At 43.2% G+C, this 24,096-nt stretch overlaps 1 pseudogene; it reads left to right on the top strand.

Annotated features, from left to right (window-relative positions):
• The first annotated feature begins 23,376 nt into the window (after positions 1-23,376).
• Positions 23,377-23,494, top strand: LOC126102418 (5S ribosomal RNA; annotated as a pseudogene).
• The last annotated feature ends 602 nt before the right edge of the window (positions 23,495-24,096 follow it).

The raw sequence follows: 24,096 nt of genomic DNA, 5'->3' as shown, positions 1-24,096 counted from the left end.
TTTAGTGGCAGAACAACTGAGAGAAAATCTGGAATACATTTCACATAGATTTCCTCAGCAAGTTATAGTCTTAGTTGAAGATTTCAATTTACCTGATATACAGACTGGGACACTCAGATATTTAAGACAGGTGGTAGGGACAGAGCATCGAATGACATTATACTGAGTGCACTATCCAAAAATTACCTCGAGCAATTAAACAGAGAACCGACTCGTGGAGATAACATCTTGGACATACTGATAACAAACAGACCCGAACGTTTCGACTATGTCAGCGCAGAAGAGGAAATCAGTGATCATAAGGCCGTTGCAGCATCCCTGAATATGGAAGTTAATAGGAATATAAAAAAAGGGGGGAAGGTTTATCTGTTTAGCAGATTTCAGACTACCTAACAGATCAAAACGAAAATTTCTGTTCCGACACTGACAATGTTGAGTGTTTGTGGAAAAAGTTCAAGGCAATCGTAAAATGCGTTTTAGACAGGTATGTGCCGAGTAAAACTGGGAGGGATGGGAAAAACCCACCATGGTTCAACAACAAAGTTAGGAAACTACTGCGAAAGCAAAGAGAGCTTAACTGCAAATTTAAACGCAGCCAAAACCTCTCAGACAAACAGAAGCTAAACGATGTCAAAGCCAGCGTAAGGAGGGCTGTGCGTGAAGCGTTCAGTGAATTCTAAAGTAAAATTCTGTGTACCGATTTGACAGAAAATCCTAGAAAGTTCTGGTCTTACGTTAAATCAGTAAGTGGATCGAAACAGCATATGCAGACACTGTGGGATGATGATGGCATTGAAACAGAGGACGACACGCGTAAAGCTGAAATACTAAACACCTTTTTCCAAAGCTGTTTCACAGAGGAAGACCGCACTGCAGTTCCTTCTCTAAATCCTCGCACGAACGAAAAAATGGCTGACATCGAAATAAGTGTGCAAGGAATAGAAAAACAACTGAAATCACTCAACAGAGGAAAGTTCACTGGACCTTACGGGATACCAGTTCGATTCTACACAGATTGCGCGAAAGAACTTGCCCCCCTTCTAACTGCCATGTACCACAAGTCTCTAGAGGAACAGAAGGTTCCAAATGATTGGAAAAGAGCACAGGTAGTTTCAGTTTTCAGGAAGGATCGTCGAGCAGATGCGCAAAACTATAGGCCTATATATCTGACATCGATCTGTTGTAGAATTTTAGAACATGTTTTTTGTGTCATGTCATTTATGGAAACCCAGAATCGACTTTGTAGGAATCAACATATATTCCGGAAACAGCGATGGTGTGAAACCCAACTCGCTTTATTTGTTCATGAGACCCAGAAAATATTAGATACAGGCTCCCAGGTAGATGTCATTTTCCTTGACATCGGAAGGCGTTCAGTACAGTTCCGCACGGTCGCCTGATAAACAAAGTAAGAGCCTACGGAATATCAGACCAGCTGTGTGGCTGGATTGAAGAGTTTTTAGCAAACAGAACACAGCATATTGTTATCAATGGAGAGACGTCTACAGACAGTAAAGTAACCTCTGGCATGCCGCAGGGGACTGCTGTGGGACCATTGCTTTTCACAATGTATATAAATGACTTAGTAGATAGTGTCGGAAGTTTCATGCAGCTTATCGCGCATGATGCTGTAGTATACAGAGAAGTTGCAGCATTAGAAAATTGCAGCGAAATGCAGGAAGATCTGTAGCAAATAGGCACTTGGTGCAGGGAGTGGCTACTGACCCTTAACATAGACAAATGTAATGTATTGCGAATACATAGAAAGAAGGATCCTTTATTGTATGATTATATGATAGCGGAACAAACACTGGTAGCAGTTACTTCTGCAAAATATCTGGAGGTATGCGTACGGAATGATTTGAAGTGGAATGATCTATAAAATTAATTGTTGGTAGGGCGTGTGCCAGGTTGAGATTCATTGGGGGAGACCTTAGAAAATGTAGTCCATCAACAAAGGAGGTGGCTTACAAAACACTCGTTCGACCTATACTTGAGTATTGGTAATCAGTGTGGGATCCCTACCAGGTCGGGTTGACGGAGGAGATAGAGAAGATCCAAAGAAGAGAGGCGCGTTTCGTCACAGGGTTATTTGGTAAGCGTGATAGCGTTACAGAGATGTTTAGCAAACTCAAGTTGCAGACTCCGTAAGAGAGGCGCTCTGCATCGCGGTGTAGCTTGCTGTATAGGTTTCAAGAGGGTGCGTTTCTGGATGAGGTATCGAATATATTGCTTCCCCCTACTTATAACTCCTGAGGAGATCATGAATGTAAAATCAGAGAGATTCGAGCGCCCACGGAGGCTTTCCGGTCGTTCTTCCCACGAACCATACCCGACTGGAACAGGAAAGGGAGGTAATGACAGTGGCACGTAAAGTGCCCTCCGCCACACACCATTGGGTGGCTTGCGGAGTATAAATGTAGATGTAGATGTAGCAGTGTACACTAATTTCATCTGGTTTGGTTGTTATGAGATTTCATTTGAACACTTCTTATATTATAATGAAAAGTTAGATGTTGACTTTGTGTGTATATGTGTTTGTGTGTGTGTGTGTGTGTGTGTGTGTGTGTGTGTGTGTGTGTGTGTGCAATTTTATATAAATATCTTTGACTTTCATACAAATAATAACATTCAAAGAATAATAATGTTTCTGTATTAACATTACATCAGAGGTATGTATGCACAAACGATTTTTCGTAAATATCAAATAAACAATGCATATTTTGACCTTGGAGACATTTTACACATCATTTTAACATTACACTGATCAACTACACAGAGTTTATAAATATATACAGCGAGTATAGTCTACTGTGCATGTTCTCAACATCAAACCAGGTTAGTCACATGATTTGGGGATGGCGTTGTTTCTCTACACTTTGTGGCAATAGAGAAATCTGAATGTTACCTCAAGTTTTATATATGTTTAAGCTTGGGTTTTAGTAACAGCTATGGTGCAGAATTATCATTGCTACGGATGTAAAGACAAGTATGTGAATGGAGGACAAGTTACTTTTCATAGGTATGTACGATAAATGTATAATTGTGAATATCATATTATACGAGGCATTTTAAACTTTTAAAAATATGAAGTGTTGTATTGTAGAAATAATTTCTGTAATTTTAAAGCCCCGTGATTACGAGGCATGTGCTAGATATATTTGCAATTGTGTCAGAGTACACTGCCAGTCAATGTATACATATTGGAGCTATACTAATATTCAGATAAAATTTATACATGACAGTGATTAATTTCCTCCATTTTCTGCAGTTTCTCAGTGTCTTGTGCATATCTAAGTATCACAACGATAATTTTTCAGTCGATATTTGTACTATCAAAGGTGGAAAGACAGACAGATGAAAACTTGTAATCTGTACTACAGTTAAACTATGTAGGTTGTAACGGAACATATTAAAGGCTTTACTTTACTGAAGTATCCGATACCCTCCAAATTCAACCAGTTTAACGAGTATTTATGATTATAGAAAAGTTATTGTGTATGTTAACAATGATTGCATAACATGTCTCCATAAACAGTCAACCCATTAAATTATACTGAATAACTGACCCACACAAAAGTTAATATCACTTGATCACTGATACAGCAAATGTCATCATGTAAAAACACTAAGTTCATCTTAAATAATCAATATGAAGTACGAAAAATAGTGGCCAACTTAGGTATTTTGGATCTCCTTAAATAAAAATCACCCAGTGAAACCTATTTGTTCACTAGGAGCGTTTTCACTCAGTATTCACGTAATCAATCCTATTTTAGACGAAAACCAATGGAATTCTTAATAATTCATGTTATTTACTTATTTATGCAAATTAGAGAAGTCAATTGACAAACTTCTAAAAAATGGCCTTTTTGTAACAAAGAATTATTCTGTCAAGTCAACAAATCTGTCTGTCATTTTAATAACATGTTAAATTATGTCACTCAATGCAAATTAATAACTTTTCTGCACAAATTATGATAACAGATGTACATGTGACTTATAAACGATATCTCTTTTTAGTAGTTCTTTGACAATGTTATAAATACCAGCAGCAAGAAGGGTCGGGTGTGCAGTCAGAATGTCACTTTGGTAGAGTCCTAAAGTGTGTTTGTGTGTTATTGTTTGAGGTGGATAAACAATGCAAAGAACATGTAAAGGAAGTACTACTTTGTGTTGTGCCATGGTCTTTGGTGGACAGTGGAATTAAGATGGCCACCAGAGTAATAAATATTTGAAGTTTACATATTTGTTGGTTTCACTCGTTCTTTATCATCAAAAGCCCATAAAAAACACGGGACCTCATGTTTTTAACCCTAGACAACCAGATTTAGAGCCAGCATCAGCATCGAGACACAGCAGCGATCCAGCAAGCAGCAGCGATCCAGCAAGCAGCAGCGATTACCACAATGCATTTTAATGGTGCCAACCTAACATCAAGTGCTAAGAAGCTCCGTAAATGGGAGTGAAATAGTGCGATTATAGCAATTAGGAATATCTATGACTAGGTGACCATTACAAGGTCAACTGAAGAATAGTATACTAGTGCCCAAAAAGATGAAAAAAGCCACATATGTGACATTGACATATTGTACCTCAGTTGAGCTGCAAATGTAGTATCCTGTTCTTCAGTTGACCTATATTGGTTAACTGTTGTACAGGATACAAATCTTATGTACGTTTTTGCGTTTCACCTTCACTAGCACTAGTATCCTATTCTTCAGTTGACATTCATAGGTCAACTGAAGTACAGGATACAAATGTTACTGTTTTAGTTTTTTGCCATTGCTAGTACTACTATGATAATTACCATTAGTATCGAAGCCTAAAAGTAAAATTTGTATCGCATACAATAATAAATTAGTAATTACTGTTGCACCTCAGAATGATATTTGACCTCAAGGTAAAATGTATCCTATAAATGCAGTTGCTATAACTACTATGCAAATTTTGGGATACAAATTTTATGAATGTCACTTTCTTTCGCCTTCACGTCATTCAATTGTTGTACAGGATGGCAATGTTACATACGTCTATTTTTTCGTCTTTGCTAGGATTAGTATTCTATTCTTCAATTGACCTATATAGGTCAACTGAGGAATGGGATACAAAGTTTACGTTTGTTGTTTTTTTCGCCCATGCTAATACTAGCATCAGCTGAAGAATAGGATGCTAGTATAGCGGAGGCATAAAAAGAAACACCTGTAAAATTTGCATCCCGTACTGCAGTTAACCTGTAGAGATGAACTGAATTTTGGGATACAATTCATATCTGTCAACTGAGGCATTCCATGCAAATGTTACTTGTGTCCCTTTTTTTTCCTTTCTTTCTTTTTTGCGCCAGTGACCTGCTATATTGACTTCATTGGTAAGTCAATGACCTCAGTCATTTGACATCATAATTGTAAACAAAGTGGACTGGAGTCACCGTAGCATTCTTACTATTATGATTTTAATGTCAGTCTTTGCTTCTTTAGCTCTTCCTTTTTCTTTTGTCTTTTTCTGTTCCTTAGTCAGGTAAGTCTCGTTTCAAATTGTATCGAATGGATGGACATGTATGGGTGTGGAGACAACCTCACAAATCCATGGACCCTGCATGTCAGCAGGGCACTGTTCAAGCTGATGGAGACTCTGTAATGATGTGTGGCGTATGCAGTTGGAGGGATATGGGACCCTTGATACATTTAGATAAAACTCTGACAGGTGACACGTAATCCTGTCTGATCACCTGCATTCATTCATGTCCATTGCGCATTCCGACGGACTTGGGCAATTCCAGCAGGACAATACGACACCCTCACTTGTCCAGAATTGCTGAAGATTGGTTCCAGGAACACTCTTCTGAGTTTAAACACTACCGCTGGCCACCAAACTTCCCAGACATGAACATTATTGAGCATCTCTGGGATGCCTTGCAACGTGCTGTTCAACAGAGATCAAGAATCAATAATTTTATTCACCACTGATCATTTTACAGTGACATTGGCTTCATCATTCAGGATGTAGAAGTACATACACAATAATAAAATAAACTAGTGTCAGTACATTAGAGAATACATTTTAAGCTTGGCAGTGTACCAAATTATACCAGGATGGTTTCTAAAAGTTAATGCAATAAGCTATGCTATAATCTAATATAATATTGTATTGTATCGTGTATTGTATACACTATATAATTACACATGATTAACCACAGGACACAATAATATGTTTAACAAAAGACAACTTTTAAATTCTAATATCCTCCTCAGGCATCGCAAATAATTCTTTAATGTCATAGAATGGATGATCTGACAGACTGGACATGAATTGGAAGTTAACTGAACATTTTGAGTGGATTTATTTTGTGGGAATTTCCTGTTCTTGATAATCTGTGGCGCGGTACGTCTAAATTCCCTTAGCGCTGGTGTCGTGTTCATGTATTTCCCCCCTGGCAATAAATTCTTAAATATTATTTTAAATATAGAGTACAGACACAAAGATGTATAAATTTATAGTTGTGAGTATTCTGAGTCTGTAAAAAAGAGGACGACAGTGTTCCCTATGACCTCTTTTACATATTATGCGTAAGACTTTTTTTTTGTAATTTCAAGATGTTCCTGAAGTGGGGGAGTGCCCCCATATAATCAGACCATATGAAATATGTGACTGGAATAGCCCAAAGTATGTCACCCAATGGTACTCCAAGCTCACTACCTCCCTTAGTTTCAAGATAAGGTATGCCACCACGACATGTTTCTTCCAAAAGAGTTTTGAGTCAGTGTGAATACCTAAGAGTGTTACTGACGTATTGCCCACTTCATTTGACATTCCAATTAAATGTTGTTGGGTTTTATCAGGATTGCGCAGGACCTAAATGGCTGCAAACCAGTTCAAGGCCTTGTCAAGTGTTTCTTTCATTAGGCTATTCAGATCAGAAATGTCCTGCAGATCTCCACCACCTCATACTCTTACGGATTTATGGACAGCCCCGCAGGATTCATGGTGTCATTTCCCTCCAGCACTACTTCAAACATTAGTCGAGTCCATGGCATTTTGTATTGCACCTCTTCTGTGTGCTTGCGGGGGCCCTACACTATACTAGGCAGGTGTACCAGTTTCTTTGGCTCATCAGTGTAGGATGCAAAGTTCCATCAGACATGCATATATTGCATCACAGTTCAGAATAACACAGGCACTGCAATATCGTATTTATCCTCTAACAGTGGATAAGCAAATTTCAAGTAAAATGTACCCCCTGTACAGAAATATACATAATGGATGTATGAGTACAGGTTGTAGACACGTTGGTGACATGTGCAAGTTTGGGTCTGCCGTGAGTCGTGCTCGGACAGCCAGCTGCTATGCTGACCACTCACGATGAGTGAGAAGTCTGGGTTCGGGTACCGGTCAAGTACAAATTTCCATTGTTGTCATTCCATTTTACAGCAGATGTTTGTCCATATTCGCAATTGCGAATCCATTTCATGTATTTCTGAAGATTTAGCACGTGTCAGTCATTCATTTGCGTTAGAATAACAACAAAATACTTAATACATAAATTAGGCCATCTTCCAGTGATCTTACGAACCAAGTTCTTGAGCAATGTAGCTGCAACCGGGTGTCAGGATGGCTTGATGTGGATGAGTGATCGTCTACTGGAGATGGATATGGGTGCAGCAGAAGAAGACAGCTAGTGAATGCAAAAGTCCCCTTTTTTTGTTGTTAACATTCGCTCGTTCCTCGTATGCTATGCTCGTATGCTTTTGAACCTCCTTGAGTGTGGCAAATACACTGACAGGGCGTTTTCTGGCGTGTTTACCAATGGTGACATCCAGAATAACTGGCCCATGTGCCGGCCACACTATGGTGTCTGCTGTTGTCTCGGAGAAGACGGCAGGGCGACCCAAAGCCCCGAGCTCCATATCGGAGGTTGGAGGCTAGCAAAGATGGCGTTGGGCTTCAGTAGTGCAAGGCTGAACAGTCCTTAACGCCAGGTTCTCATTCAAAATGATCGAAAATTAGATTTTTTATTGTGTTTGTTTTAATGATATATGTCTATAGAATATTGGGACAAAAAGGTTTTTTTAATGCATGCGTTACAAAAGTTTCTACAGCCCATTGTTCATAGCAGTGTTATGGCCGCCGTGGGATGCTCTCAGCCAAAGATGGCTGGTTTCGGTAGAAAACTTGTCGTGCCATGACGCACGTTCACAAAGTGATTTATACTGCAGTATGCATGCAAACATGTTAGCCGAACAAGCCGACGAACAAAGTGTGCAGGCTGCCGAATGCAGCATACGCAGCTCAGACAGATCGGCTTTTCTGGCAAAGAAGAATGACGGAATTGATCTCCAGGAACAATTCGAGTTAGAGGAAGGGTTGGTATACGGTCCTGGAGTTTCAGAGTAAACGTGAGCAACGAAAACAACTTTTTTTGGTCAAGTTTTGGACAAAATTGGCCAAAACATAATTTTTCGTCTGCCATATTGGATTATCCATTTTGAATTCTGAAAATCTGACTTCAGATTTGTGTTCTTAGACATTAAAAATACATAACAACATGTAGTTTTTACACTAATTGAACTTAAATACGTGCAAAAGTTGTCCCAAAACTTTAATTAGGTTCTTCAAATTTATTTTTCAAAACTGTGTGCAGCATAAAATAAAACGGTTCAACCTATTAACTTCAACCTCTGACCCCTGAAAACTAAACACTTTTCTAGGGAGCTTATACCTATAATATATGAAATTTGTTAATGTTAACTATTTTTTGTAAGGCTACAAAAAGTGAAAAACAACATGTTATCATTGTCGTTCGTTATGGGCTCCAATAAATTTAATGTAGTCTCAACTGATGTTACCGTTTTTGATTTCAGACAACTCCTGAGGGGCTACATTGCACGCAGTCTGCATACTTCAAACTCGCAGGCCCTTGATCAAACGATAATCACGGGCGCCATTTCGTTTTGTTTTGTATTGAAAATCTAAAATAAAGTTCAAAGTATGAACAATCATAATTCTAAAACACATCCGTTGTATGTCTTATCAGTGACTCAAAAGCATTTCGAAACGTTGCCTATTTCTTACTTACTTGAATGAGAACCTGGACCTAATGCGAGCCCAGAAACGTGGTGGCAGAGTGCAGGGTTGCCATGTGGCTGGACAATCGGGCAGCAGTCGTGGGTTTGAGGCCTGGTGACGGTGATGGCAGCTGTGTCCTAGGTATGTCACGTCCCACGCGGCAACGTCTGATACACGCTGACCGTCCTGACAGAGTCCCAAGTGTCCCATGATGACAAGCTGGAAGCGGTGGGCGCACTGCTATCGGGAGGCTGATCATTGCAAGAATTACCACTGCCACATTCCTCCATGTCATCGAACTCCTTTGATAATACGAAAGCTTCCTAAAGGGTGTGTCGGGAAGCAGCATACACACTCATTATAAAATTCACATGAGTCTTTCCACTGTGTGCCAGCCTAGTCCGCTGTAACTAGCTCTGACGTCATAAATATTGCGCAATACTTTAAAAATCAAGTAAAAAACCTGAAACGTTTCTAGTATGTAAGGAGTAATACTAAATCAATATGTGTTGAATATCAGTTCAATAACTTTAACCATATTCGAAATTTGGACGTTTTTCTGTAAAAATCATTGGCACAACAGAAACTTAAAAATTTATATTTAGATTCCTTTTGCATAATAATTTAGTAGAAACAGTATTATGGATCTCACAAATTAAAATTTTAGTTGAAATTCATGATTTTCTGGTCTCTGTCTTAGAAATTAAGGAAGCATGATAGATCAAGTAGGCGAATAAATAAAGCTAGGATGTTTAAACTTAAGTAGAAGGGAGATCCGCTATAATCATAAAAATGTGAGAAGTTTCAACAGAATAACTATAAAACTATAGCTATAGCGTATCTCCAAAGAGCAAGTTCAGAGCTCGTCTACTGCATGTAGTGTAATTAAATTAATTCTCTCGCCAAAAATATTTGACTTAGCCACGTCAGACTTTTATTATGATTACTTACTTGTGTGCTGATTGCACAATTAAATTGAAAGCTTCATCAGCCATCAGCAAAGGAAGCAATGATTTATTCGATAACTTAAAGTGGTGCATTACTAGCCCAGCAGGTAGTCGGGAGAGCAGATTTGATCAGGCGTTTCCTTAGCCGTCCGCACCGCGGCTTTATATGTAAGAACGCTGCATGAGAGGAAAAGGCCCCAGTTCTCTCCAGACGCTGACTAGCGCACCACCTGTGCCGGGAGTCGCGTCGCGTCGGTATCGTTGATATAACGTTGATATATCGTTGATATATAGTGATCTATCTTTAGTTTGCGTATGTCGTATTTTCACGTGCCGCCGCAGGACAGACATTCTACCATTATTAGTGTGGCGTTTGATGAACATTATCATCAAATTATGGCGAGCATTCACTTAAACATTTAATTTGAACAGTTATAGTTGCATCAGTGCATTAGACTCCAAACTGCTCTGGTAGTTGGATTGTGTGGATTCTTTTTGGTCTGTGACTTTCAGAATATAGTGAACATTTTAGAGAGAATGGTTTTTGATTATGAATCCCAGACAATCTCCTAATTCCTCAGAGCTATAAGCTGTAGCTATAAATGTATTTCTCAAAGTGGGCACTAGGAATTCTAATTGCAGGCTTCACGTTTTGCCAATCACTTTCTGGTTGCCAATATTGTAGTTAGAGAGCCAGTGTTGAGAACTGCAAACAACAGCATTAAATAAGTAATAGGAACATTCTCCAATTATTCCACCCCCCACCCCACAGGTGGTCAGAATCTGTCGACCAAATTGCCTCATTTTTCAGCCTCTCTTTATCTTTTGCTTGTGACATCAGCATGCATACCCGAACTATTGTTGTTGACAGAAATTTGCTATCGATTTTGGTAAGAATAATCCTATCATTGAACTGTTCATAGTAACTGACTCTCTGTCCTACTTTTCTATTTCTAACGAATCCTACTCCCATTACATGATATTCTGCTGCTTTTGGTATTCGGCTATATTCGTCTGACCTGAAATCCTTAATACAGTTCACTTCACTGACCCTTGGTAAACCTGTACCGTGCCTTTGCATTTTCCTCTTCAGGTTTTCTAGCGCCCTACCACATTCAGTCCTCTGGCATTCCACACTCCGATTTGTAAAAGTTTGCCCTTTCGATGGGTATTCAAAAATTTCTCGCGGGTACCTCCCCCATGTCGATCTCCTCTAGAAGCTCGAATGAGAGACAAATCTTGAATCTTTTGGCAAAGGAGGAATTTATTATGCTCTTTTTCAATTACAGGCCTCACATAGTGTGGTTATACTTTTTTTTCCTCAGAGGTCTCCATTCTCATCTGCATCTTCACACACTTGATCATTGGTGAGTCTTCCACCTTTTAGGAACAGTTTCCCATCTAAGGATAAGACGGTACCCTGAACCTCTTCCTTCTCCTACGCCCTTTTTGACAAGGCCACTGGCAGAACACTGGTGACTACTAATACTGGAAGTATTCAGCTGAGCTGGCCAGAGTGCCCAAGTGGTTCTAGGCACTACAGTCTGGAATCGCGCGACCGCTATGGTCGCAAGTTCGAATCCTTCCTCGGGCATGGATGTGTGTGATGTCCTTAGGTTAGTTAGGTTTAAGTAGTTCTAAGTTCTAGGGGACTGATGACCTCAGAAGTTAAGCCCCATAGTGCTCAGAGCGATTTGAACCATTTTCAGCTGCCACTGTTGGTGATTTTCATTCGAAATTGACGTAACGGCTGTGTTTGAACGAAGGACCCAGGAAGTATTTTATTCTGGCCAAAGACACTTCCACGAGACCACGATCTGCGTGTGGTTACTAGAAATTAAGCATTTAAATCTGTTGATAGCAGGACGTATAAGAGATAAGAAGTGAAATTAGGAACTAACGTAGTTTTAATTTAATTTCAAACAATTTATAATACATATCTTGAAGTAGTTCAATAATATGTACTAAAAAAAGGGAAAAAAATTGACAACGCACCACGACCCAAATGGGTCGGAAATCAGTAGACGTGGTGTTCATGTAGAGACAAACAAATGATTACAATTTCAGAAAAAATGGGCGATTTATTCAAGAGAAACAGCTTCACAAACTGAAAACACGTTGGTCACTTCTGGCACATTACTGCTAAAGTTTTTGGATGTCCTCCTGAGGGATAGTCTGCCAAATTCTGTTCAACTGGCCTTTTAAATGGTCACAATCCCAAGCTGGAGGAGGATGCTCTCCATAATGGTCCAAAGGTTCTCAGTTGTGGAGAGATCCGGCGATCTTGCTTGGCAAGCACGAAGACAAGCCAGTACAAACTCTCGCCGTCTACATGCGGCCATTAACTTGCTGAAATGTAAGGCCAGGATCGTCGACGTATCACTGCGCCGTAAGTGTGCCGCGGATGGCAACCAAAGGGATCCTTCTATGAAAAGAAAAGGCACCCCAGAACGTCACTCCTGGTTGTCTGGCCGTATTGCGGGTGGCAGTCGGGTTGGTAGCCGACTGCTGTCTAGGGTGACTGCAGACACGTCTTTGGCCTGGAACCCCATTGATGGAGTAGTAACGGAGCCCCGATGACCAGCGAATACGTGTCTGGAGATGCTTCAGAGAGCGGAGGGATACCAAACCTACTGTAGCCAACCAGACGGTGCGGCAACCAGAAATGATGGTCTGGGGTCTGGGGCATTTCTTTCCACAGCAGGGCCCCTTTGGTTGCCATCTGTGGCACCCTCACAACGTAGCGGTACGTCGACGGTATCTACGCCCAGTTTTGTTGCTCTTCGCGTCGAATCATCCTGGGGTTACATTGCAGCAAGAGAATGCCCTCCCGATAACGGCGAGAGTTTGTACCACTTGTGTTCGTGCTTACAAAACCCTCCCTTAGCAAGAAAGGTTGTCAGATCTTTCCCCAATTGGGAACCTGTGGAGCAGGGACCTCCAACCAGCTCGGGACTTTGACGACTTGCCGCTCCAATTGGACACAATTTGGCACGATATCCCTCAAGAGCTCATCTAACGTCTCTGTCAATCAGTGCATGCATAAGGGCTGGAGATGGACCAATAAATTATTGACTTGCTCTTACTTTTGATTCAGTCTTCCAGTTTTTCTGAAATTTAATCATTTGTTTGTCTATACATGTACATCATACCAACAGATTTCCATCCTATTCGGATAATTCCTTCGTGATGCGTCATTCTTCCTATCTTATTGTTGAGTGTATTATGATGCAGTTTGTGTAACAACACACTGTATTATGAAATTATGGCATATCTATTTTTTTCTTTTATTTATTTAGCAGGAAGTACAGTTTATCAGATATTATATGACAAACTCTGCTTATAATGCCAAGTAAATAAATAAATAACAAATGACATATTTCGGTGAAGGATACCCAGGGTATTACCATAGTGGTTTTGCCACTCGGGTACTTCATCGCTTAAGATTTTACACATTTGTAATTACATCAAGAAGAAGGTTAGATCACAAGTCTAGGCGTTACTATGTGTGGATTGTGAATTTGTAAAATGAATATTGTAGAATTTACAGCGTAGAAAGCGTGAAACTGTACAGGGTGGCTACATTGAAGAGTTTTTAGCAAACAGAACACAGCATGTTGTTCTCAATGGAGAGACGTCTACAGACGTTAAAGGAACCTCTGATGTGCCACAGGGGAGTGTTATGGGACCACTGCTTTTCACAATATATATAAATGACCTAGTAGATAGTGTCGGGAGTTACATGCGGCTTTTTGCGGATGATGCTGTAGTATACAGAGAAGTTGCAGCATTAGAAAATTGCAGCGAAATGCAGGAAGATCTGCAGCGGGTAGGCACTTGGTGCAGGGAGTGGCAACTGACCCTTAACATAGACAAATGTAATGTATTGCGAATACATAGTGTAAGTAGGCTGTTTAGGTTTTTTTATTGGTAACGCCACCTCTGTATGAAAATCACTGGCTGTGCTGTGTGCAGTCTGTGGCTGCTTTGCATTGTTGTAATACTAGCCATTGTAGTGTTAGGCAGCTGGCTGTGAACAGCGCGTAGCGTTGCGCAGTTGGAGGTGAGCCGCCAGCAGTGGTGGATGTGGGGAGAGAGATGGCGGAGTTTTGTAATTTGTCATGAACTGCTATATATATTATGACTATTAAGGTAAATACATTGTTTGTTCTCTATTAATATCTTTCATTTGCTAACTATCCCTATCAGTAGTTAGTGCCTTCCGTAGTTTGAATCTTTTATTTAGCTGGCAGTAGTGGCGCTCGCTGTATTGCAGTAGTTCGAGTAATGAAGATTTTTGTGAGGTAAGTGATTTCTGAAAGGTATAGTTTAATGTTACTCAGGGCCATTCTTTTGCAGGGGTCTTTGATAGTCAGATTGCGTTGCGCTAAAAACATTGTGTGTCAGTTTAAGCATAGTCTTGTACAATTGTTCTAAGGGGACGTTTCAATAGAAAGAAGGATCTTTTATTGTATGATTATATGATAGCAGAACAAACACTAGTAGCAGTTACTTCTGTAAAGTATGCGTACGGAACGATTTGAAGTGGAATGATCATATAAAATTAACTGTTGGTAACGCGGGTGCCAGGTTGAGGTTCATTGGGAGAGTCCTTAGAAAATGTAGTCCATCAACAAAGGAGGTGCCGCGCAGGATTAGCCGAGCGGTCTGGGGCGCTGCAGTCACGGACTGTGCGGCTGCTACCGGCGGAGGTTCGAGTCCTCCCTCGGGCATGGGTGTGTGTGTGTTTGGCCTTAGGATAATTTAGGTTAAGTAGTGTGTAAGCTTAGGGGCTGATAGCCTTAGCAGTTAAGTCCCATAAGATTTCACACACATTTTGGAACAAAGGAGGTGGCTTACAAAACACTCGTTCGGCCTGTACTTGAGTATTGCTCATCAGTGTGGGATCCGTACCAGGTCGGGTTGAGAGAGGAGATAGAGAAGATCCAAAGAAGAGCGGCTCGTTTCGTCACAGGGTTATTTGGTAAGTGTGATAGCGTTACGGAGATGTGAGATGTTTAGCAAACTCAAGTGGCAGACTCTGCAAGAGAGGCGCTCTGCATCGCGGTGTAGCTTGCTGTCCAGGTTTCGCGAGGGTGCGTTTCGGGATGAGGTATCAAATATATTGCTTCCCCCTACTTATACCTCCCGAGGAGATCACGAATGTAAAATTAGAGAGATCCGAGCGCGCACGGAGACTTTCCGGCAGTCGTTCTTTCGCGAACCGTACGCGACTGGAACAGGAAAGGGAGGTAATGACAGTAGCACGTAAAGTGCCCTCCGCCACACACCGTTGGATGGCTTGCGGAGTATAAATGTAGATGTAGATCAAATTGGCCAAGAAAACATTTCATGCACGCAAGTTGCATCATCCGCATTCGACGCAGACGATGTTACGTATACTGCCTATATTAAGGTGCGTGACATATTTTCCAGGGGAGTTTTACTTTCTGCACCCTCTATTTACAAACATCTTAAGAGAACTTTTACCGCTTTCAGTTACTGAATATTTACATTCCGAAACAATACATTAGTCTGCTGATTTACCCAGGCCCCAGAATTTCTTAGACGCAGATACCGCACAACAATCACAGATATAGGTCACTTATTACGTGCAGGTTCGTATGCAGCATTTTTCTAGTGTCAAGAGAGTCGGTTGTTTGTAAACATTGTGCTCAGATGTAGTGCTGTCTATAGAAATGTTGTTTCTGTGCTTTTAATAAGATTGTGAGTTAATGGTGCAAGAGTTAACGCTAACTTACTTGCACGAACGTCGTTCACTGAACTTAAATATTCCTCATTAAATAGCTCTTATTACGGTCGTGGGGTCGTGCCAAATTATGTATCCAGTTCGATTATGTAATCTTATTGTCAAAGCTGATTCAGGTGAGAATCGATCATGTTATTTCGGCTGCTGCTGTACCACCAGAAGGTAATTAAAGGCTTTCCGCTTTGGTCTGTATTCCCTTAGAATTCACTTTGAATAATGTTCTTGCAACTATCGATCAAACTAGCTTTCTGCTCTTTGCGGTCGACACGCGAAGATAATAGGCGTACAGCAGTGCCTGTGGCTTAGAGATGGAGTTTTTCTCATCATGGGGCAACATAGCCAGTAGTTGTAGTTGAAATTTTCATTGCTGCTCTAGGACGGATAATTGTCCGCTACGCGCCTAAGGCCGTTAGTCGTCGTAAAGGTACGGAAACAAGGACAAACAATTCGGTCTCTGTAAATCAGATGGAAAGCGAGACTTACTGTGGTAGAGATTGGGAAATGTCACGTGCGTTAGACTGGAAGGAGGCTACCAGTTCAGTTGTGAAGCACAACATGGTCATTCTGTGGTTTAGCGGTGTGTGGCCTCTACCCGGTTCCTTCACTTTCGCAGCGTACAGCACTTTTGTATTCGCACTGTGCGTCGGTGACATTATTCTGGCCGTAATATCCATCTGCTCCAACTGGGGGAACTTTGCGGAGGTGATACTGGCAATGATGAATGCTCTCATAGTCAGCTGCGGCGTCATCAAAATGACTTGCTTCGTGATGAACCGTAGCAGGTACGGGATCCTCGTTCGGCGGTTAGACGGTCTGATCGGCGCGCAGGCGAAAATCTACGACGCTGACCGGGAAATGAAGGCCTTAGTTCGGAATTCGTGCAACAAGTCCGTAAGGTTTTCCGTTGTTTCTCACGTAAACATCGTCGTGCAAGGCGTCACCTGGTTCCTCACGCCGCTCTTTATCAAAAAGAGCGAAAGGAGGTTGCCGTACGTACACCTAGCCGCCATTGAATCAATGAGCGAGCTAAGTTTCCAGTTACTGTACGCTTTACAGTGCCTTTCCGGCATATATTCCACACTCATACTCTTTGGAATGGATTGCTTCTTCACAGTCGTTATGTATCACGTGGCAGTACAGCTGAAAATTCTGATTTGGCGAGTTTCGAATCTGGGCTCTGACAAATTTACTTTAAATCTAAAGGCGGAAGTCAATGGCCATTCAAAAACGGTAGCTATGAAATCAAATGACAGTGTCTATGACGAGCTATGTCGCTGCATAGAGTGTCACCAGGAGATCATAAGGTATGTAACAACAGCAATGAGTTGATCATATGGTGTAAGATAGAAGAATGGGTTCGCAAAGTTTATTCATTAATACATACTGTAAAATTTAACAGAAAGCGATGTGTACTCTATCATTCGTTGAAAGATCTGAGGGGGTACATTTCACTGTGCGGTGGAAAGAAGACAGGTTATACACAGACTGAAATGGAAAGTGTTACATTTGGTAACTGATGTAAAACTCACAAACCAAAATCGCTACAAAAATATTTTAGTGGATAACTGGTTTCGACAAGGCTATGCTGTCATCATCGGATCTCACGCTTTTGAATTTTTACACTATATTATCGATCAGTGTTTCAAATCGCTCCACATTGCATATGCACTTACCACTACCGTGATCACCACACATCGGCAAGTCGAATGTGGAAGTATACTCGTACAAACATAAACATAACTACACTCCTGGAAATGGAAAAAAGAACACATTGACACTGGTGTGTCAGACCCACCATACTTGCTCCGGACACTGCGAGAGGGCTGTACAAGCAATGATCACACGCACGGCACAGCGGACACACCAGGAACCGCGGTGTTGGCCGTCGAATGGCGCTAGCTGCGCAGCATTTGTGCACCGCCGCCGTCAGTGTCAGCCAGTTTGCCGTGGCACACGGAGCTCCATCGCAATCGTTAACACTGGTAGCATGCCGCGACAGCGTGGACGTGAACCGTATGTGCAGTTGACGGACTTTGAGCGAGGGCGTATAGTGGGCATGCGGGAGGCCGGGTGGACGTACCGCCGAATTGCTCAACACGTGGGGCGTGAGGTCTCCACAGTACATCGATGTTGTCGCCAGTGGTCGGCGGAAGGTGCACGTGCCCGTCGACCTGGGACCGGACCGCAGCGACGCACGGATGCACGCCAAGACCGTAGGATCCTACGCAGTGCCGTAGGGGACCGCACCGCCACTTCCCAGCAAATTAGGGACACTGTTGCTCCTGGGGTATCGGCGAGGACCATTCGCAACCGTCTCCATGAAGCTGGGCTACGGTCCCGCACACCGTTAGGCCGTCTTCCGCTCACGCCCCAACATCGTGCAGCCCGCCTCCAGTGGTGTCGCGACAGGCGTGAATGGAGGGATGAATGGAGACGTGTCGTCTTCAGCGATGAGAGTCGCTTCTGCCTTGGTGCCAATGATGGTCGTATGCGTGTTTGGCGCCGTGCAGGTGAGCGCCACAATCAGGACTGCATACGACCGAGACAAACAGGGCCAACATCCGGCATCATGGTGTGGGGAGCGATCTCCTACACTGGCCGTACACCACTGGTGATCGTCGAGGGGACACTGAATAGTGCACGGTACATCCAAACCGTCATCGAACCCATCGTTCTACCATTCCTACACCGGCAAGGGAACTTGCTGTTCCAACAGGACAATGCACGTCCGCATGTATCCTGTGCCACCCAACGTGGTCTAGAAGGTGTAAGTCAACTACCCTGGCCAGCAAGATCTCCGGATCTGTCCCCCATTGAGCATGTTTGGGACTGGACGAAGCGTCGTCTCACGCGGTCTGCACATCCAGCACGAACGCTGGTCCAACTGAGGCGCCAGGTGGAAATGGCATGGCAAGCCGTTCCACAGGACTACATCCAGCATCTCTACGATCGTCTCCATGGGAGAATAGCAGCCTGCATTGCTGCGAAAGGTGGATATACACTGTACTAGTGCCGACATTGTGCATGCTCTGTTGCCTGTGTCTATGTGCCTGTGGTTCTGTCAGTGTGATCATGTGATGTATCTGACCCCAGGAATGTGTCAATAAAGTTTCCCCTTCCTGGGACAATGAATTCACGGTGTTCTTATTTCAATTTCCAGGAGTGTATATTGCACTGACTGCAAGTGGTCATGTTCACTACCAGCTGGCAACTGACAGAAGCGGTGTAAACACAACGACTTGCATGTACGTCCACTAGACAGTACTTTGTCACCCCTTGACAAAGTGCTACTAGACTGATGGGCTATGCCTCTGGGACGTGTAAATTGAAATTTCGTCACAATTCTAGCTTATTTTCAGCACAGAAGAAAACCATTGCAACAGATAAAAAAAGGTGCTAGCCTATGATGGCTACAGGGAGTGTTACTGGAATTTTACAGGTGGAGATCGCTTCACAGAAAGCATGGAGGAATTGCAAGTGTAGCGCATCATGATCTTTCTGAAGTCGAGAAAGGTTGAAACATTGGCATGATGCACAATGGATCATCATACCGGCAGGTCGCACCAGCAATCAGCTGTGGTGCAGAACGAGTGGTCACGTGAGTGACTCAGGACAACTATTCTAGCAAGCACGGTGCTTCCAGAATGACTACACCAGCAGAAAATTGTAGAACTTTTTGAATGGCTCTTACGAACTGGCGGATGGCAATAGCTGAAATACGAGAAGAGTTTATAAACAGAGAGTCATCGCGAACATATTACAGCAAGCGTGGTTGAAGTCTCGAGTTGTCATGTGCCGTTTACTGCGGACACCATACCACAGACAGCCGACATTTGCATGGTGTAAAGACAGAGCCAGCTGGGACGTTGAGTTTCACTTCTGTTTGTGGTGGTAAGATCGACACCAACCGCGCCCGCAGTCTTCCTGGTGAATATCAAAGCACCGATTCTTGAGACCCACACCTCTCCATGGTTCCTTTATTTGATGATGAAAGAATGTGATGTGATGTGATGTATATATGTATACTGAAGTGACGAATGAAAATTTATGCCGAGGCCAGGATTGGAACACAGGTCTCCTGGTCACTAGGCGCAGCCACTAACCACTACGCCACACTGGCACAATGGTTTTGCACAACTGTATGCAGTACCCCAGCACACCTCCATCCTCAACCCAAATCCCCATTCACGCTTCAGCCTGCTTTATATTCCTTCTAAACTCGAATGGCATTACAGGGGCTCCTCAACTGTATTGGAACAGCGAGAAATGAAAATTTGTACCATATGTGACAAGTAGGCTGAGGCGTGAACGGGAATTTGGATTTAGGAGGGAGACGTGCTACGGTAGTCAGCGCAGTTGTTCAATGCCATTGTGCCATGGTGGCGTAGTGATTAACGCATCTGCCTAGTGAGCAGGAGAACTGGGTTCGAATCCTGGGCTTGTTACAAGTTTTCGTTCATTGCTTCAGTCTGTATAGACACATCACATGTGCTTAAGACTTAAAAAGGTTTATGGAGCCGTATAGTTTAATTTCATCCTCTCGATCAGTACAAGGGAGAGTGCCAGTCTTAATCTCCTGATCCGACAGATGGATCACCATCAACAGTGCTGCAATCCCTCGCTTCACGAGAGGTTTGGATTTTAATGCACTACAGTGGAGCGATATCTGCTGATAGGAACCTTTCACTACAAACTCTCCTCTCCTGCTAGCTAAATACTAGTTGTGGCAATTTCTTCCAGTACCAGGATTTGAGTTGGCTACATCTGAGTGACACAGCATAGGCATGCATTAGTGACCACGGTACAGAAGTATGTTGATACGGCCGGCCGAAGTGGCCGAGCGGTTCTAGGCGCTACAGTCTGGAACCGCGTGACCGTTACGGTCGCAGGTTCGAATCCTGCCTTGGGCATGGATGTGTGTGATGTCCTTAGGTTAGTTAGGTTTAAGTAGTTCTAAGTTCTAGAGGACTGATGACCTCAGAAGTTAAGTCCCATAGTGCTCAGAGCCATTTGAACCACAGGTCGATACGACTCGTGATAAATCTCATACTAAGTTGTACAGGAGTGAAAAGCGATACCATAATTATGCAGTAGTCCGACGCCAGCAGTGTGTATTTGCAGGTATAATTAGTCACTTCCGATCAAGGACAATTTTTGCAAATGGGAATGTGCTATCCCTTTTTCAGAGTTGCTGGGAATTCTTCACTGCTCTAGTGACCTACTCCTATCATAAAAAGTGTCGTCGGTCGGCTCAACTGACTGTTTCGATAATGTCCGTAACATCTGAAGTGAGACATCTCTCACCCACCTGTATCCAGCAAAGAAGTGATTTCTGGGGTTTCCCAAGGAAATGTTACAGACGTCTGGTGTCCTTGGTGTGTATGAACAATAACGGAAACGATCTGAGTAGCCTTCTTAGATTGTTCTCGGATGACACTGTCGCTACCAAAGTCACCAGAAGGTCAGAGTGCTCTGAAAAATGATTTACACTAGATCTTCGCATGACTCTCACCTACATAGAGAGAAATAGCCATCATAATAAAAAAATCAGAGTTCACACGGAAGGATTTAGGTGTTCTTTTTTCCCACATGCTGTTGAAGGGTGGAACGGTCGACAGTCTTAAAAGAGGTTCTACGAACACGATTAAACACTTAAGTCTGAGAGGCAGAGTAATCATGTATATGCAGATACAGGAAAAAAAAAATAGACTTTTCTTCCTGTCGACGACGAGGTAGTTAGGGATGGAGACAAGCTCGGATTGAGGTAGGAAAGGAATGAAACTCGGCCATGTACTAACCAGAGGGATAATACTGGCGTTTGCCCTAAGCAATTTAGGAAAGACGCAATAAACCTTAACCCGGGTGGCCGCTGGTGGGTTTCAACCGCTGTCCTCCAGAATGTGAGTCCATGGCACCATCTCGCGTTATTCCAGTCGGTCCCAGAGATTTTCACGCAGGCTTGGTATCCGGCGATTTTGCGAACCAAAATAAACGATCCTCACATCAAGCAGTCACACCCACAGCCCAAAAGACAGATTAACTGTATCTTCGAAGATGAGAAAGGTTAATTGTACTTTTATTGTAGCTTGATGGAGAACTTTTGGTAAAGATACTTGGCACCTCAATCAAAATGCCCATTGCCAATTACAATCAAAACACTATGAAAGCAGGTGAATCGAAATACAGATTAGCATTAAGTGTAATACATGCTTGCATATGCAAATGGTTACACATTGTCCAGTCACGTTAATGTGACCACATGTCAAACCTTTTGCAGCGCGGACCGCTGCCAGACGTACAGGAAGAGAGTGAGTGAGGTTCTGGAAGGCACCCACAGGAATGTGGAGCCATGCTGACTCGAGTGCCGCGGTCAGGTGCGCTAGGTGTCTCGGCTGAGGATCCATGGTGCGAATAGCCCGGTCGAGGTGGTCCCACAGATTCTCGATTGGTTTTAAATCTGTGGATTTTGGTGGCCAATGGAGAACGGTAAACTCATCCTGGTGCATTTCGATCACACAAATTTGCTGCGAGCTGTGTGACACGTTGCATTGTTCTGCTGGTACATGCCATCGGCTTGCTTCTGTGTCTTACATAACGACAAGATCACTCAGTGAATGCCACGAAAACATTCCACAAGCCACGACGAATGTAGGTTGTTGGCTTTCCCGTGTTTCACACAGTACACGCAATGGGCATCAGTCCAATGGAGCATAAAACGCGATTCATCCGAGAAGGTCACCTGTCGCTATTCAGCAGACGCCCAGTTACGGTATTGGCGTGTAGAAACTATCCTTCGTCGCCGATGAACAGCGGTCAGCATGGGCACATGAAACAGGCGTCTACTGCTAAGGTCCGTATGCAGCAACTTCAAAAATGGCTCTGAGCACTATGGGACTTAACATCAGACGTCATCAGTCCCCTAGACTTAGAACTACTTAAACCTAACTAACCTAAGGACATCACACACATCCATGCCCGTGGCAGGATTCGAACCCGCGACCGAAGCAGCAGCGCGGTTCCGGACTGAAGCGCCTAGAACCCGTCGGCCATAGCGGCCGGCACAGCAACGTTCGCTGAACGGTCATTGAGGAGACACCGTTGATAGCCGCTTGGTTAATTTGGGTGGTCAGCTACTCAACAGTTGCGCGTCTGTTCGCCGGTACACATCCCGCAGCAGTCATTCACTCTTGTCATCTATGGCCACTGGTGCAGCACAGTTGCCTCAGTGCTGGTTTGGGATAGCTCTACCTTGCCGTGCACGGTATACTTCAACCAAGGCGGCGCGCAACTGTTTACATACTTAGCCATTTCGGAAATACTTCCAGCCTTAGCTCGAGAGCCAATTATCATGTCCTGTACGATAGCAGCTCCACTGTTTCGCGCATCCCTCCATCACGCCTTATATAACCTCCAACGATAGTGGTGCTACCTGCCGTCTATAAGTGATTACTACGCGATGACGTCAAACATAGGTGACTGGACCGTGTACAAGGGGCAGTCAAATGAATATGAGAGAGGTGACAAAACAGTAACTAAACTGCTTTATTTCAAAACTAATCGCCATAACTGTTAATATGTTTATCCCACTGTGACACAGGCAACGGCCTTGCCACAGTGGATACACCGGTTCCCGTGAGATCACCGAAGTTAAGCGCTGTCGGGCGTGGTCGACACTTGGATGGGTGACTATCCAGGCTGCCATGCGCTGTTGCCATATTTCGGGGTGCACTCAGCCTCGTGATGCCAATTGATGAGCTACTCGACCGAATAGTAGCGGCTTCGGTCAAGAATACCGTCATAACGACCGGGAGAGCGGTGTGCTGACTCCACGCCCCTCCTATCCGCATCCTCCACCGAGGATGACACGGCGGTCGGATGGTCCCGGTAGGCCACTCGTGGCCTGAAGACGGAGTGAGTGCACCGTGACACAAGAGCGTCAATGCTTTCATGGAGAAATATTTGCGATAGCAAATACGGAACCATGATAGCACCCAGGCATGCACCTCTTCGTCTGAAGCAAATCGACAGTCACGAATGTCTTTCTTAGGGCTCCAAAAATGTGGAATCCATGTTTGGAGAGATAGGTACTGTATGGAGGATGTGTAAGGGGTAAGGTTTCCCAGCGAAGTCCAAAACAAGTTGCCATTAAAATGTCTCATCACGTTCTGGCAAGGTTGTTTTGACTACACTGCAGTAATTTCACAGGAAACCTTACCCCTTACATATCCTCCATACACTCATGATATCTCGCCATGCCATTTCTATATTTTTTTTTTTTTGCCTGCAGAAAGACGTTCGTGGCCATCGATTTGCCTC

The sequence above is a fragment of the Schistocerca cancellata genome, chromosome 9 (assembly GCF_023864275.1).
Source record: "Schistocerca cancellata isolate TAMUIC-IGC-003103 chromosome 9, iqSchCanc2.1, whole genome shotgun sequence".
Lineage (NCBI taxonomy): Eukaryota > Metazoa > Arthropoda > Insecta > Orthoptera > Acrididae > Schistocerca > Schistocerca cancellata.
The sequence above is the reverse complement of the archived record's forward strand: the minus strand, read 5'-3'. Positions and strand labels throughout refer to the sequence as shown.